Genomic DNA, 13787 nt, shown 5'->3' with positions numbered 1-13787 from the left:
ACAAAGGGAAGTCAAATGAATGGCTCAGACTTGAAGATACAACAGGGATGTTATATTTATATCTACATTGATACCCACATCGACACCCTATCTATATTTATATCTGTGCTTTTATCACCAATCTCATCTTCCTCATGCAATTAGGAGTCATCTTCTGCCGACTTGGCAAGCAACATGAGATTCAAGGATGGCCCAGAAATATAAAAACCCACAGCGATAATTGCTTATTTTCCATCTCTCTCTCTGTGCATGCTGCTTGGCTTTTCTCTTTCTTGGGACACGGAGTCCTCATTTATACTCATTAAAATGTGTTAATGAGAACTTTGCAGAGTGAAAAATGAGGAAAGTAAGAAGGGGAAAGAGAAAAAAAAGACACATCGAGGGATTTTAGCTTCTAGTTAATAAGCAAGGCAGAGCAAAGTCGAACAAACCCAAAGTTGTATTTTTGGCCATGAGCATACTGTTTGCTCAGTAAAGATGCTTATTACTCCTCCCCTAGTTTTTATGAATCCATGGAACACTCTTCAGTGGCACGAACTGGTTTTCAATTCAGCAAACCTATGTTGAATACCTACTGGGCAGAGGGCACACGGCTGGATGAGTTGGAAAACCCAAAGCTCAAAAACATGTCTCTTTCCTTTATACTCATGTCTACTCAGGTCAACCATAATCACCCTGCAAGGCTCCCATGGGCATCCTCTGATACACAGGGCTTGCCATATGGTAGCTATTCAATCAATGTTTGCTTAGTGAATAAATAAATTGGTCTACCTGGATACCCAAACACAATCAAGGCACACCACAGTCCCAGCGGGCAGGGCCACGACTCTTTCTTTAAAAAGAGCTCACGCCAACCCATACATGACTGTTCACACGAAAACTTGTGTCTCCCTCCTTTGAAATACCATCATTTGGGGATTTCTCTTACCTCAACCCTCTTGGTAGCTGTTTATCCCCACCTCAGCCCCCCACTCCAGTTCTGGTCCCTTCCACCACTGCATGCTATTAGCACAGTTCTTCAAACCACTGTCAATTGATTCTGACCTTGCCGTAGTATTTCCCGTCAGATCTTTTGGCCTGGGGCTGAGGTGAGCCGTCAGCTGTTCGGAAAGGAACCTTGGGCACATGCGAGGTTTTGGTCCCACTCAGGCCTGCCTTTCTGCTGGACCCCCTTCAGTTTTCAAAGGCGGTGTTGACGTGGTCAGAGCTGTGTGCTTCGGGGAGAATTACCCCAAAGGAAATGGGGGATTAAAGGGAAATTAGACTGGAGGCCGAAAGTTAAGAATCGATCCAGTCTTCCAAGTGAGAAGAAATGAATGTCTGAACTAAGGTGGTGATGGGAGAGGGTGATGGGACAAGGAGGACATGAGGGCTACATTAGGGGAGGCAAATGGACCGGAAAAGTGATTGGATGAGGTTCAGGCTCAGCAGCCTACGGTGAACTGGTGATTGTGAAGCATGTGCTGTATCAGAGAAAACAGCCTTTGTGGGTACAAGCTGTCTGGGAAGGTGCCTTAGAAATGATGAAATGGGAGTGGAGTCCTCAATGACAAAGAATTTACACAGAGGCACAGGAGTGAGGAGGATGGGACAAATGGCCTTGGACCCTGCAGTGTCCTTAGCACTAAGACTAGCCCGTAATAAAGGTACCGTGGACAGCTGTTTTTGTTGGCCCACTACTCGTGGAGTGCAACATCACCGTGAATCAGGGACAGTTGACCACCCCCTCACTCTGACTACCAAGCGAACAAATAACTCAGACCTACCTAATGCGAGGATTCTATCACCCCGGCCTCGGTGATTTGTTCAAGTTTGGACCACTGACCACAAAAGATCCAGTAAGAATTACTCAAAAGGTTAAGATGCCATATTCTGGGACATCAGGATTAATTAAGGTTTCTTTTTTCTACCTCGAGTGTGAATGTATTCTACTTTTAGCAGTCCTCCACCCTGCACGCCCACTGTGGCCGGCACGGTGATCTTTCAGTGGCATGTAATAAAAGCCCAATGCCAACTAGCTTAAGAGCTTACGCCAAAAAAAAAAAAAGTATATACACACACACACACATATATATACACACACACATATATATATGTGTGTGTGTATATATATATATATGAACACACAGTGCTTGGCATATGGTAGCTATTCAAGTATATATATAATTATCCTGGTTCCCAGGCTAATTTTCCTTCCCCTCTACCCTACTATCTTCATTACCCTTGTAGAGACTCGGGCAGAGTTGTGTAATGGAAACATTTATCCCTTCTGAGAAAAGAGATTTGTTCTAATTACACAACTGTCCTCTCAACATTTCTGCTGTTACCTCTTCACACAATTTTTTAAAGATAGGGTAAAAGATAGTGTTACTTTACAGTGTACACACATACACCCATGCCTTTGAAAAGTTCTACTAGCTTTTATATGTGGCTGTGTGGCTGTTTTTATCATTCTCGTTCTTTTCCCGTGCTGGGCTTCTGGAGGCAAATTCAACTTAGAACTGGGCAGAGGTCAGGGACGAACCAGTAGAGCATCGAGTAAATACCCATGTTTTCTGCACTAAAGACACGGGTTTACGGAATGACTGAGAGCAAAAGCCTCACCGGGGGTGAGTGGGTTGGGCTCCCCGAGTTCACAGAATGACTGAGAATTGGTCCGTACCTACTAGGTACTTGTAAAGGACCTAAGCCTGTCTTGCTCAGTTGAGACGCTGGATATTTCTTCTAATATCACCTCTAAGTTTAGCAGAAGGTATGTCTGTTGTTGAACGCCTTTCATGAGGCAAATGGCTAGATCTGGTGTTCACGCAGCCAACACAAACCCATTTCAATGGAGTGGGGTTTTGTAGGTTTTTAGAGAAGCACATTTAGAAACTGCATGGAGTGATTTGAATAGGAATATTTAAATAAGCCCAAATTTTAAAAACTCTATTAAAAATTGCTACTAAACTTTTAGGGGGAAATCAGAAAACTCGCAAGAAAATTTGCTACACCCAGGAATTAACCTTAGAAGCTAAAATTTAAAAAGTCTAGGCTAATCACACAAACAATTACTTGTATATTTTCTAGGCTTTTTGCAGAGATTTCAGTCACAGACCCTTATTTGAGTCAAAGAGAACAAGCACTATTATTTTTATCCCCTTCTGGCAGCTGCTAAAATTGAGGCAAGGAACGGTTAAGCAAATTTCCAAAGGTCATACATCTAATAAATGGAAAAGATATGACTCAAAAAGCACTCTACCTTCATGTCCAGGAGGCAGCAGGAAAGAAGACGAGATCTAAAATCTGGGCTCCCCAGACACTGACTAACTCTGCGACGTTGGTCCAGTTACTTAATCATTTTAACATTTTAATTGACATCCTCATTCATGAAATACGGATAACACTTACCTGGAAGTTTTACTTTGGGGACTGGATAAGACAATGTAAGTTAGACACCCAACCCATAGTATATAGTCAGTGTTGGCTCCCTTCTTCCTTCTTCTAGAGAACGTTGTAAATTCAATACGTACCACCACAGTAATTCCAAAGCCATGCGCCATATGCAGATGCTCACGTATCCAGAATAAAAACCACAGGAGGTCCTCACCCATCAGTACTCTCTGTCTCCAACCCCATCCTTGCCACTACTCCAAAGTGTGTGCCTCCTTCATTTCGTGTACCAGCCAGTGACACTACCATTAGGTTCTCCAAACCTGAAACCTGCAAGGCAGCCCATGCCCCTCCTTCCTCTTGCCCTTGACATCCCACTGGCCACTGGATCCTACTCATGTCCCATGTAAAAATGTTCGCTAAATGTGCTTTCTCCTCTCCATCACCACCTCCAGTGCTCTAACATGCATCCCAATCTGCTTCTTTATCAACCCCCTCTTTTCTGTCTTCCAGGGCACTCTCCACTGCACGTCCGTAAGAGACTGGTCTGATCATGCAATCGACCTGCACCAGCTTACCCCACCTCTCCAACTGCCTGAGGACTCCATGGTCTCTAGCTTGGTACATAAGACCCACCATCAGCTGGTCTTTACTTCGATCTTCTGTCATATTTCCCATCCCTCTTCCAGGAACCCCCAGGACCACATCTAACTATTATAATTCCCTAAAGGTGCTTTGTCCTTTCTCACCCTCCTTGGTTGATCTCTCTTCTTGGAAAACTCTCCCCACTTTATTTGCTGGAAAAATATCTTCATCATTGAAACTCGGCCCACTATCATCATCTCCTCTAGGATACCTTCGCTAATACGCCCCAAGAGCTGGGTTACGTGTACCCTGATGTACTCCTAAAGCATCTTATGTTTGCCTCATGCTCTCAAAGCACCGTTCAGAGTGTACTGTGACTTGTAGTGTTTAGATCTCGATGAAGATAGTTATGAGGTACAACATTCTATTAAGGTTGAAGGCAAGCTCTAAAGCTGCCTGGGTTAGTCTCCTGCTATGTCACTTACCAACTATGGGATCTGAGGTAAGTTTAAATGACCCTTCTGTGCCTCATTTTGTATTTGTAAAAAAATATATATGTGTGTGTGTGTGTTCATTTCTGATGACTGCTGTGACAAATTACCACGAACTTGGTGGCTTAAAGATGAAAATGTTATGTTCTCACAGTTCTGAAGACCCAAAGTCTGACCTCAAGGTGTCAGCCCCTTCTGAAAGTTGTAGGAGACAATCTGTTCCCTGCCTCCTCCAGATCTTTGGCTCACAGCCACATCACTGCAATCTCTCCCCCCAGAGATTGGATTTTATAAGGACATCTGCCATTGGATTTATGACCCATCTTGAAAACCCAGATGATGTTCTATCTCAAGATCTTTAGCGTAATTACATCTGCAAAGATGTTTCTCCAAAGAAGATCACATTCATTCACATTCATAAGTTCCAAGGATTAGAACATAAACATCTTTTGGGGGAGCCACCCTTCAACCCACTACAAGGTGCATTTAGCCTGGCTTTTATATGTCTTAGCGATATTTTAAGAGATTATGCATGTAAAGCTCTCAGGTCAGTACCTGGCAGAGAAGAAACGTTCAATAAATAATAGCCATTATTATTGTTATTCTTCTTATTATTATTCAGTGACAGTCATGTGTATAGTCCTTAATGGTTACTTTCCTATTTTTAAAAGTTGGGTTTCTTAGGCCAAAAAAGTTAACTAGAATACTTGAGACATACTGCAAACAGCAAGGGTTTAAGTGAGTTTCACTAGTTAATATTCCCTTTAACAGGAAAACTCAATCAACCAGAATTCTCATCCCCTATGTCACATATGAACTTTGACAGTGCTTCCAGCAAAGGAAGCTTATCTATGCCAAGGGCATGGAGTTCTTTTCCCTGTGCCAGTACCCAAATAATGAATGACTTTATCTGAAATAATTTGAAGAGGTTATGTGTAAGTGATTACAGACTTGGAAAATCTAGGGAAGCAACCATCAAATAACCACCCTGCAAGATTAGAGATGTGAGAATGGACCAAGGTTGGCAATGAAATGTTTTTCTTCAGGTCGCTCCTTGAGTCGGTGACAAAGCAGAGACCAGAACCCAGGTCTCTGGATTCATCCCAGCCTTATTCCCACTAGCGATCTGTCTCATCTTATTGATAACAGACAGTACAAAAAGTTAACAGAAATAATAATGTCAGCTGTTTAAAAGCATCGAGAGGGTATGGAACCAATTTATGGGACTTAGCACCATGTTAATATCAGAAGTTTTGTAAATTCTATTCCAATAGACCCATGTCATGATATTGATATAACCTTCACAAACATACTTTGCTTCCATTTGGTAACAGCAACAGAGTAAAGCACTGTGGTATATACCAATCACCTTATTTTGACACACAAGACCCTCTACAGTGTTCCTTGATAATAATGATCACCGTGTCCTTCCCTTCACGTACCTTTTGCTCCAATGAAATGAAGTGTCACTAACTCCATATTTATTCCCTGCTTCCTCCAATCCACATTTTTCTTCAGTTCTCATTCTCTGTATCTTGACTACTTCCCCCCTTCCCTGTTTCTATAGCTCCGAAGTCCCGCCATCCTTAAAGGTTCAGTCCAAATTCTAGGTAATCCAAAAGCCTTTCTGGTTTGCTTCCACCTGGAAATGGCATTATCTCTGAACTCCCCCTGCTTATTTTTTACACTTCTCTTGTATCATCAGTCATTTTCTAATTTTTACTCATTTATCTTCATTTTGTATCTTTCCTCTTCATGTATTAAGGCCTCAGAGACATCCATGAAATGATAGTTAAATAATATTTATGTTAGGGAGCTTGTTATGAACCAGGAAGCCCACATGTCACAGGACTTTTTAAAACGGATTAAACATCTGAGCCCAATACCTTGGTCACATGTATGTGGACCAAGTTGGAAATCCAGTTCAAGATCAGCTGATCCCTAAACTGACCAGAAACTATGCAGTGGCACACAGGGGTGACCGTGATATCCTGGATCTGACTCATACTGGTTCTCAGTTCCATTTTCAGGATTTGAGGAGTCAGGTGACATCATGTTGATAGCTGAAATCAACCACAGTGGGATTATTTGCACCATGGAAATCATCAAACATTACAAATCAGGGCTTTCCCCCCACCCAGTCCTCCCACAGACAGCCCATTATTGAACATTAACCAGCACAATACTGCTGCTAACCAACTAAATCTTCTCCCTCGGCAGTTTGAGTGTGAGACCCACGGAAAGAGCCGGTGGTCTTTAACAGAAACAAAAGCAGAAAAACTCAGAAGAGAAGGCAGTGAGCAAGGAGGCACGAGGTAGCAAAAGCCTCAAGGCAGAGAGACAGGAATAGAAAGAAGTTAATCAGTGGGACGCCTGGGTGGCTCAGTCCATTACGCTTCTAACCTCAGCTCAGGTCATGATCTCACAGTTGGTGAGTTCAAGCCCCACGTCCGGCTCTGTGCTGACAGCTTAGAACCTGAAGCCTGCTTCGGATTCTGTGTCTCCCTCTTTCTCTGCCCCTCCCCACTCGTGCTCTGTCTCTCTCTGTCTTTCAAAAAAGGAATGAATGTTAAAACATCTGTATAAAAAAAAGAACTAAGTTAATCAGTAATGGCAGGTTTGGTAGAAGCAGAAGCAGAAGGTGGTGAGGCTGTTTTCATGACGAATTCCTGGAGTAGGAAAAACCAGATGCCTCCGCCTTGGGATGGTGACTAACTCCGGTGTCTGGAGTCGTGCTGGATCCCATGTGACCTTTTCTGACTCCTGCTCTTCTGGGATTCTGGCTCTGCGGCGGTTCCTGTTTTTCTTTGTTGTCTCCCCTGAAAGATAAATCCTCATCACAGAGGCCCCAGAGGAGAGGCAGAGTGACATGCACAGCCCTTCTCATGGGTAACGCTCACATAGGGGGCACATAAGCCACCGACTCTGGTGAGCACCAACCAGCGCGAGATGAGGAAGCTGAGGCTCAGAGGACCTGAGGGACTTGCCCAATAATGTGCAACCAGCAAACAGCAGGGCCAAGGGAGAACCCCCCAGATGGCCGGCGTCAAGATCACGAGCTTCCTCCACTTTGGGCCTCGGTGATCTGTAAGAGCCACGTAGGATGCGCACCGGTCTGACGCTCTGCCCACCCAGGTCCCAGTCTGTGTATGACAAGCAGGGCTGGGCAACAATCAGAAGGAGCAGAGAGGCTGAGAGGTAGAAACACTGAAAGAGAAGGAGAAAGGGAGGAAATGTGGTTTAAAAGTTTGAGTGTTATGTACAGATAAGACGTATATGGGTATATACACATATATACACGTATGTGGTATCACGTAGATTATATTTCATGTATATGACATGGCATCAAACACATGTGTCAGTTAAAGTCTCAGCTTTGAGGCACCTGGGTGGCTCAGTCTGTTGAGCTTCTGGCTTGGGCTCAGATCATGATCTCACGGTCCGTGGGTTCGAGCCTGGCATCAGGCTCTGTGCTGACAGCTCAGAGCCTGGAGCCTGCTTTGGATTCTGTGTCTCCCTCTCTGCCCTTTCCTTGCTCTCTCTCTCTCTCAAAAATAAATGCACATTAAAAAAAATTTTTTTTTTAAGTCTCAGCTTCCTACTGATTGGACACGAGAACTTGTACAAGTCATTACCCCTCCAAGACTTCACCCATAAAATGGGTATTAACTTCTCTGTCTACTTCCTAAGATTCTGGTAAGGCTTGGTTAGAGAATGTATATAAACCACTTGGCCCAAAGCCTGCCATGGAGTAAGTATTTTATATATTTGGTGTATAGTTTCTATTATTTTAAGTAAAATAAAAAAAATCATGAATAACTATCATAACTTTAATCTGATTTGCTCCTATTTGACCACCCATAAAAGGATTACTACACATAAATTGATGGTATTCTATACATGCACACCGGCTGCTCTGAAAAAAAAAATTTAAAAAAAAAGAAAGAAAAATTGGAAACATGCAAGGCTCAAAATTAAATGTCTTTAAATAAAACATAAAGCAAAACCAGCTGCTGTTGGAACTTGGTCCCTAGGCAGATTTGATTTTTGAAAATGACAAAGATGCCAAATTGTGCTTCGATCCCTGGGCTGCATGAGCGTAGCAAACGTGATTGCCTCCTTGCACTGATTGCCTGTGCGAGGGAAAGATACAGATGCTTAAACAAAGGATATTGTATGCTGGACACACAGCTCTCTGGGACCCCCCAGCCAGCAGGAGATTCTGCAGGCATACCGCAAACAGTGTTGCCGAATTTCCTCCCACTTTCTGAAATGGCAACACCATGAATGAAACACCCTAATGGGTGCCATAAAAAAGGAAAAGAGCAAATTCGTTAGGCTGATACAGGATAACACTTCTTGCCATTACAGAGAAATCACCTATATTTCTACAGACCTCAGTTTGGGGCCTTATGATTTACCAACAGAGCCTCTGCTAATACAGTACAGGCCAAGACTAATGCCACCTGGGAGATGGGTTTCTCGTGCTGTGACCTAGAAATGAGACCCAAGCTATCTTTTTTTAATATAATTCAAATACAATTCTTTTTAAATATAATTTTAAAGTTGGTAAAACAAAACCAAAGAAAACGCATAACGTAGAGGCAAGAATAAAATCCGCCATCAAAGACATCACCCGGACAGTTACTGCTTTTTGCCTACACGCTTTCCAGGCTTTTTGTCCCCACACCACACGGTTGCTTTTACAGAGTATCCGCTGATTCTGCAACGTGAATTTTCAATCGCTAGGCTGGCGTTCTGTAAGGTGGGGTAGGATAATAGCAGGGGACCCCACCCACCTACCAGGGTACCAGGAAGTACCCCTTAGAGGAAAATCATTTCTTTCGGAGGAAAGGATTACTGATCCAGGCGCTTCCTTCCTGCGCCCATGGGAATACACCAGGACTGAAAATGAGAAATTCTCCTTCTTCATGGCCCCAGCTTACCTTTCCTGAATCCCCATATCACATCCTCCAGCATGCCCCATGTTCCTGGCACAGAGAACTGATTCACAGTGAACTGGACCACCTCTCAAGGTGTTCACTCTGCCTGAAACTCTCCAGTGTACAGCGAATTCCTTTTGACCACTCGGGCCTCATAGGACACCCCCTCCTCTAGGAAGCCTTTGCCGAACCCGACCCGACCCACCACCGCGGACAGAGGAGGTGATTTGGCACACCACAGCTACCTCTTCAGGGCACTCATTACACTACTTAATTTTTGGTTTTTAACCTCTTTCCCAAGGGGGGGAGACATGAAGTTACATTCAGAAGGGAAGTTAAGGACCAGGAACTCGGCTTGTGCCACCACCTGCAGTGTGCATGTAGGCCATGGTCATATGTTTATGAGCAGCAGGAGCCTTTGCCCAAGAGTGAAGCGTGAGCTATTCGTTCCAGGGGAAAAGCCACTCTGGAGACTGCAGGTATGTCCATCTGAGGATATCCCCGTGGTTCCAGGCTAAGCTCCGTCCTTAAAAGGCTCACACCTGAAGAAAAGGAATCTTCAACAACTAGGAGGAAAACAGTCATGATCAAATGGCTCACAGAAAGGATAAGGAGTCAACATGAGTCCTTGCTGTCACACACACGATTGCAGGGAAGATTGAGAGGGGGAGGTGAATGGCACCCCCAGTGGAGTCTCTCTTAGGACACAGGAAGCCCTCTCTCTTAGGCAGGAAGCCCAGCCCTGTGGAGACAAAGAAAAAACCAGAATGAATACAAGGCTATGATTTTCAGAGCTGAGCCTCTACAGAAAATAAATAGGTTAGAATTGCCACCTTCGGTCCTCAAGGGTAGATAGTTTCTCTGGGTGACAGACTTCCCAAATAGTTTATCTTGTACACTTGTGTGACCTGCCCTAATAGCACCCAGAGTAAGAACTGGTAAGTGGAAGGCACTGCATAGATATTTGATGGAGGGAGGGAGGGAGGGAGGGAGGGAAGGAGGGAGGGAGGGAAGGAGGGGTAGAGGGAGGGATGATAGTGTAATGCTACTCCAGGGTTACTCAAACGCAACTGTGTCTTAGAAAGTAATACGAGGGGCGCCTGGGTGGCTCAGTCGGTTAAGCGTCCGACTTCGGCTCAGGTCATATCTCACGGTTTGTGAGTTTGAGCCCCGCATCCGGCTCTATGCTGACAGCTCAGAGCCTGGAGTCTGTTTCAAATTCTGTGTCTCCCTCTCTCTCTGCCCCTCCCCCTGCTCATGTTCTGTCTCTCTGTCTTTCTCAAAAACAAATAAACATTAAAAAAATTTTCAAAAAAAAAAAAAGAAAGTAATGTGAAAACAGTTCACTTAGAGAGTCATCACCTCAGCCAGGGTCTGGAAGGACAAATTCGAAAGCAATGCAGGACAGTTCCAGAAGCACAGAGGAAGGTAGAGGGACAAGTACCCCAAAGGAAGCCTCACGGGCTGTGATCCCATTCTACAGATGCACCCTGCTTCTTGAATAGGTCCTACCTTAGGGAATACTCAGGGCAGGGTTCCAGCATCCTTGTGTTCCAATGAAGAACACTGTGGAATTTTCGAATCCTAAAGAGTCCTGAAAAGAAACTATTGTAGTCCCTAAACTAGTTCAATAGTTCAGATATCCATAGAGGAAATGAACGTTGTCTAAATTAGTTTGGCATGGATAACCTCAGTGCTGTCTTCCACAATGGCTGCACCAGTTTGCATTCCCACCAACAGTGCACGAGGGTTAGGCCAAACATGCTGGGAGTCACAAAAGTGTAAATGAGCTAAACTCTTCTATTAAAGGACAGAGTCTGAGATTTTTTTAAATACAGCTTCATGTATCATAATGCACACTCCTAAAACAAAAACATCAGTGAAAAATAAAAGGTTAGAAAATAATATGGTAGGCAAAAGTTGACAAAAAGAGAACCAGGTATAACAATATTAGTATGTCGTTCACTTACTTTAAGTCTAAAATTGCCTCTTTGCTAATGATCAGGATTTTATGAACACAATGAAGTGTTAAGACTGGCCATCTCCTGCTGACTAGCTAGCTATTCTCATTGGCATTCGAGTCTCTGATGTACCTAAATCGAAGTTAAATAAATTAATACATGTACCACTATCACTTTGCAAAAATAAAATAAATTAACAAAACCAATATAAACTAATAAAAAGCAAATTTTTTATTTACTTTATTTGCTATATCTCTCGATATATTTGGTGAATAAAATCTTTCAAGACATAGGTTCTGTGTGGCAAAAGTAAATAAAAGGGGAGGTGTTCTGCAGAGAAAAGTATGGACACTCCAACTTAGTCCAAAGTTCTCAAAGGATGGCACTGAGGCTCGAGGCTCGTAGAATTTCTGGAATCTGCCCACAGGCATACCACGGGACTCTTTGACTCCATTGCTCATATTCTTTCGCACTCAATCAGTTGCGTCCTACAAAATGAAAATCCTGTTGCAAAAAGTTGAGCGGCTAAAAACCCTGCAGCCTTTCTGCGTAGCCCAGCTTGACACTCAGCTGGACACTCAACGGGCCATGGGGTCTCCCTTCCAAGCCGGTAGTCAACTACCAGATGCCCCTCCAATGCCACTTGAATCCAAAGTCTGGAAAATCGAGCAGGGTTTCTATGTTGCAGTCGGGAGGCAGAATTTCTTCTTTGGGAAAACTCAGTCTTTGCTCTGAATGCAACTTAAGAGCATGGTCAGGCTCTAGCCAAGTCGACTCATAAAATTAACCATCACGGCCACACTTACACCAGCATCCAGAAGGCTCCTGCAGCAGAAGAAAAGGGGCTCTTGGCTTTGAAAATGCCAACTTCTTCGGCAACTTCTTTGGCCTCCTTTCCAGATTCGGTAAGGTGGAAATAATGCACCGGAGGGGAGAGAATTACCAGTTTTTTAAAATACTGACAAGGTGTAAATGGTCTTCTAACTGGACGGTTAGTGCACAAGGCAGAGCTACCCGGGCACCACCCTTCTCGGAGCACTCCTGCACCCCAGGCACAACCCACCTGCCCTGGAGCCCTGCACCTTGTGGGGCCCGGGGAAGACCTAACCACGTGCAACGAAAAGGAGTTATTTTATCGTTAGATGGAACTCTTGCCCCAACTTGTCACGTGGAGCTGGACTGGGCCAAATGGATTGCATTTCCAGGTTGTCATAAATGTCTTTTCCAGCCCTGAGCCCCACGTCCTTTCTGCTTAGCTGCATTTTACTGTCATGGGAAAGCAATCGCACACCCCTTCCCTCCGTGGGCCAAAGAGAAGCACCCAGAACAGGCTGTGGGAAACTCTGGTTTAGATGTCCACATCTCTAGGGCCTGGCACTGGCTGAGGCACAGAAGACCTCCCCGGTTTGACTCGTTGACTCAATCATGCCCCGACCTGAGAAACCAAGCCTTTCCTTTTATTGCCTTTTTTTGAAAATAAAGGCATCCGTTGCCTCCAGATGTGACATCCCCTTCTGCTCTCTGGACCTATCCAGAGTCCGTGGGAAGACTACACAAGATCCTGGGTTCTGAGCGCCTGACATCGCGGTGCACAAACAAAATCCCTTATCTCTTCCCCGTGTTCAGTGCCGTGCTCCACGTGTTTGCCCCCATGGCTCACACGTTCCCCTAAGCCAGGCTCGGATTCCCATCGGCTGGCAGAAGTGCAAACCGGGGGTCGGTCTGCCATCCTTCTGGCTTCGGGGTGAACCAAAGGAGGACGTGCCGTGTGTCTGCACGCAGCCGTTAGCATACTCAGGCCTTTTGTTTCACAACGGATGGGACACTGGGGCAGACAGGTGTCTGAGAAGGTGACAGCAAGCAACCAAGACCGACAGGCGAGAGCAAGCCGCGGGGCCACCGCGAGCAAGTCCCGGGACGAAAAGAGGGCGGCAGAAGAGGGAGAGGGCGGGATGTGCAGGGCCAGGCACAGGGCGGATGTGTGGGAAGTAGCAGAGGGGGGCAGGGGGAGCAGAAGGAATGAGAATCTCAGCCACACAGGCGGAGTGGGGGAAAGGAAAGTCCACCTTGTGCAGGAGAAAGCCATTGCTTGAGGTTCTGTAAACACGTGTGAGAGGCCGGCTGTCATCTGGTGAGAGAAGCCATGCGGGGAGAAAGGCGACTCTTCCACTCCCTGGCTTTGTCGAAGCCACCATCTAGCTTGTCTAGCTTGGAATGTTGCAACAGCCTTTCAGCTGGTCTCCTTGCTTCCGACCCGGCCGCTTTAGCCCTGGCCTCTGAACAGTGATCGGAGAAAGCCCGTGAAGCTTGAGTCAACTTATGTCACTCCTTTGCTCCAACCCTGCAGTGGCTACCATCTCAGAGCAAAACCAAAGTCCCCACAAAGTTCTTCAACGATCTTTATGGTCTCCTATGATCTACTCTCCATCCCTCAG

General features: G+C 45.0%; 1 long non-coding RNA gene across 1 annotated transcript; it reads right to left on the bottom strand.

The window, feature by feature from the left end:
• Positions 1-2631: 2631 nt before the first annotated feature.
• On the bottom strand, positions 2632-12870 carry LOC113593430 (uncharacterized). Its single transcript, XR_008296410.1, has 3 exons — positions 12159-12870; positions 11362-11484; positions 2632-10133 (listed from the first exon to the last, which is right to left on the bottom strand). It is a non-coding gene; the product is annotated as an uncharacterized LOC113593430 (long non-coding RNA).
• Positions 12871-13787: the final 917 nt, after the last annotated feature.

Source organism: Acinonyx jubatus, chromosome B1 (genome assembly GCF_027475565.1).
Source record: "Acinonyx jubatus isolate Ajub_Pintada_27869175 chromosome B1, VMU_Ajub_asm_v1.0, whole genome shotgun sequence".
Classification (NCBI taxonomy): domain Eukaryota; kingdom Metazoa; phylum Chordata; class Mammalia; order Carnivora; family Felidae; genus Acinonyx; species Acinonyx jubatus.
This window is presented reverse-complemented; position numbering and strand designations above follow the sequence as displayed.